Source organism: Octopus bimaculoides, chromosome 5 (assembly GCF_001194135.2).
Source record: "Octopus bimaculoides isolate UCB-OBI-ISO-001 chromosome 5, ASM119413v2, whole genome shotgun sequence".
Classification (NCBI taxonomy): Eukaryota; Metazoa; Mollusca; class Cephalopoda; order Octopoda; family Octopodidae; genus Octopus; species Octopus bimaculoides.
In genome coordinates, this window is record NC_068985.1 from 118,083,125 (window position 1) to 118,086,781 (window position 3,657).

Genomic DNA, 3,657 nt, shown 5'->3' on the forward strand with positions numbered 1-3,657 from the left:
ATATTTAGACCTCTAAGTACGCCATGACAATGTTAGCAAAAGTGGAGGCTTCACGCGTTCCTATCGCAGTCCCAGATTTTTGTCAGTAGCTTTTATTGCTGAAGTTAAAAAAGGCTATTTTGTACGATGAATTTTAGTCCTTCAATGATAAATCCTTTTTCAATTCGGTCAGGCATATTACTTGGGGATTTTTCCAACCAGAATTAAATAACTTCTACTCCGTATTCGTGAGAAATCGAGCTGTAGAGGTTTATTACATCGAACGAGACCATAAGAGAATCCATGCTGGTTTTGCTCGAGGTATAGTGTAAAAAGTCCTAGTCATCTCTTTTGACCTGGACTTGCCAACTTGCAGCCGGTGATTCATTCCCTAGCAGACACGCTAAAAGGTCTTTAGGATATTTACGCAGCAGAAACACGTGTCGGAGGATTGGAATCTTATGTGAATCTAATGAGAATGATACTGTAATAAACAAGTTTTGAAGATGTATAATTCTCCATTCTTCTTTATGATGTCTTACACACACATATACATACATATATATATATGCGAATGTATGTGGCTATGCGCATATGTTTAGACCCAAAAGGCTCTAAAACGGTGCATCTTCAACAAAAACGAATTTGATTTTCGTAATCTGCGTCCCAAAGACAATGTCATTCGTAAGTAATAATAAAAATATATGTTTTGCCACGAGGAATAACTCAACTTTGAGATAGACAAATCTCCCATTCTTTATGTTTCACTATCAATCTATCTCTATATATTTTTTACCATACAGGCGTAGGAGTGGCTGTGTGGTAAGTAGCTTGCTTACGAACCACATGGTTCCGGGTTCAGTCCCAGTGCTTGGCACCTTGGGCAAGTGACTTCTACTATAGCTTCGGGCCGATAAAAGCCTTGTGAGTGAATTTGGTAGGCGGAAACGGAAAGAAGTTCGTCGTACATATATATATATATATGTGTGTGTTTACCGTAAAGACGACTCCCATTGTTTTTAAATGCGTAATACAGGAAAAAAAAAAGACAAAATCAATCCGGAAAGTGGAGAGGGGTGATATATGAACTTTAAAAATTTCTTTTTTCATAAAATACTACCGTTAATAGTAATGTTGATAGTGGTAGTAGCAGTGGAAGTAGTAGAGCTCTTTGTGGATATCGTTACTGTTTACAGTAGTAGTAGTAGTAGTAGTAACAGAAGCAGCAGTAGTAGATACATTTGTGTATTTAACGGCAAACGTTTCTAAATGACTCTCTCTCTCTCTCTCTTGTGGCGTGGGGATCTATATATATATATATATATAGGTTCCAAAAAAACACAAAAAACAATAACAAAAAAACAACAAAGTGAGGACGTGATACGGATAGTGTTATTGGACGCTCGGGAAACGAAGGAGAGAGAGAGTATGACGTTTCGGGCGGAGCCCTTCGTCGAAAAGACAGAAAGTTCGGAGAATGGAAAAACGGAGGAAGAAGAAAATGGCACCGATGCCCACGAGGTTACATGCATACACATGGGTGGGTGTGATAAAGTAGGTTATCTTTTGAGAAAAATTCTTCATAAATAAAAAGGAAAAAGATAGAAAGAGTCAGAAGATGGAAACATCCTGACCCCACCACCCTTTTTCTATTTAACCTTGTCTTTTGTTACTCCTTAAGAATCTGGGTAGCTCCTTGCATTTATCAGATTTCTGAGTTGAACTATGAAAGGTCTGCGTATTTCTATTGTACTCTTTAAAACGTTATCTCGGTTTTATCTGTTATGGAATGTCTTTGTTTATTATTAATAGATATAACTAAATACCATAACAAAATACTTCGCTGTATTTTTGAGTTCCATCCACCTCGATTTCAATTTTGCCTTTCATCCTTTCGAGGTTGGCAAAATAAGGTACCAGTCAAGTACTGTTAGGCCATTCTCACGAAAGTTAAACCAAATAAAAATGAGTTTTTAAAAATTGTTTAGAGTGCCCAGAAAAATCATTATATACCTATAATGATATGTTGAACTGGTTAATTTTCGACCAGATAGCGATATTGGGGCAATTTCTTCCAGGTCTACGCAGCGTTATCTTTAACATGAAACATTTCTGTCACCTACGTCACATTAATATTTTTGTCACGCACATCACACAAGGTAAAAGAGAATTGTGATCTCCGACATTGTTGCCAGAAAACTTACGAGTATTCGTTTTCTAATTTCAAGGTCAATGTGAATTGACATGATGAGCCTCTTTATGCTGCTCTGAAGAAATTCTGGCAATATTTTCAAGTGAAAATAAGGCGGTGATCTACCAGAATTGTTAGCATGCCGAACAACAAGCTTAACGGCGCTTCGTCCGTTTTAACGCTCTGGGTTTAAATTTCGCTGAGGTCGACTTTACCTTTAATCTTTACGGGGTTGATAAAATATGCACCAGTTAAGCACTGGGGTCAATGTAATCGATTTAACATCTCCCCCACCAAACTTGCTGGCTTTATGCCAAAATTTGAAACCAATATTTCCAAATGAAAAAAAAAAATGTTATTTTATGTGATGTCACGTAAGCCCTACTGTTTGAATCCTCTTCAAAAGATTCAGCATACATTCCAGGTTAGAAATGTTTTCGTTTAATACTTGCCTGTGTAGCCGGAATTTACTGTGAAAAATGAATGAATACAATTCTTGTAAAATGTTTAAGATTTACAGCTTAGATATTTTGCAATTTGTATCTCCGTCACTTAACCTATTACCTACCAGTGATCTCATATGGGATCACTTAAAAATTACAAATTTCGTAATTATCTGTCAATATTTACACATATCTAACCTTTTTGCTATGTCTACTAGGTATATTTTTCTGATATTCAAATGAGGTTTGCTAATTTTTAACACAATATCTCGCTTATTTCTATTTAAAATGTTATTTTGAAATGTTATTTTGATCATTCCAACGTGTTTCTAAGGCTGTTTTATGTTAGAAATCAAAGTTTCATTTAAAAAATTCCAGTTAATAGAATTATGGGAGGTAATGGGTTAACGTAATCTGCGATTTTGTCATGGACAGGAAAGAGCAAACGCGAAACTTTGCGTTAAACTCGAGAAGTCTGCTACAGAGACATTGAGCGTGTTTTGGCAAGCTTACGGCGACGAGGCAATGGGTCATATGCAATGTTTCGAGCGGAAGAACGTCCCTGGAAGATGATGAGCAATCTGAAAGATCTTCCACGAATGTCACCCCCGGAATTGTGATATTGTGCATCGAGAATTCTTCCCCCAGGATCAGACCATCAACATAACTAGTGTGGGAACCTTTTGAAACCACCTCGTACAAATCTACAGAAAGAACAATTCATTTAGCTTATTGGCATGCTCGAACAGAATTGATTTGTGGTCTAACAACAACAGCACTATGATAACCACAACCATAGCAACATCATAATCAACAACAACAAAAATTAGTACACGACCACCAAGAAATAAATGTAAGTGAAAGTCAGACCATTATTATTTCAACTATTTTGGCGGAACAACTTCCGCTCTTTTGATAGTAGGTTATCAATGTCTTGGTCGTAAATAACGGTATCTCTCTCCCATCTCTCTCTTTTGTCTACCGTCTACTTACAACTTTTATATATATGTGTGTGTGTGTGTGTGTGTGTGTGTGTGTGTGTGT

At 36.8% G+C, this 3,657-nt stretch overlaps 1 protein-coding gene across 1 annotated transcript in view; it reads left to right on the plus strand.

The window, feature by feature from the left end:
- The first annotated feature begins 3,137 nt into the window (after positions 1–3,137).
- Positions 3,138–3,657, plus strand: part of LOC106883645 (MRN complex-interacting protein) — a 17,078-nt gene continuing 16,558 nt past the window's right edge. The window contains exon 1 of the mRNA XM_052967954.1: positions 3,138–3,466. The gene's annotated coding sequence lies outside the window, so the exon portion shown is untranslated. The remainder of the gene's footprint in view (positions 3,467–3,657) is intronic.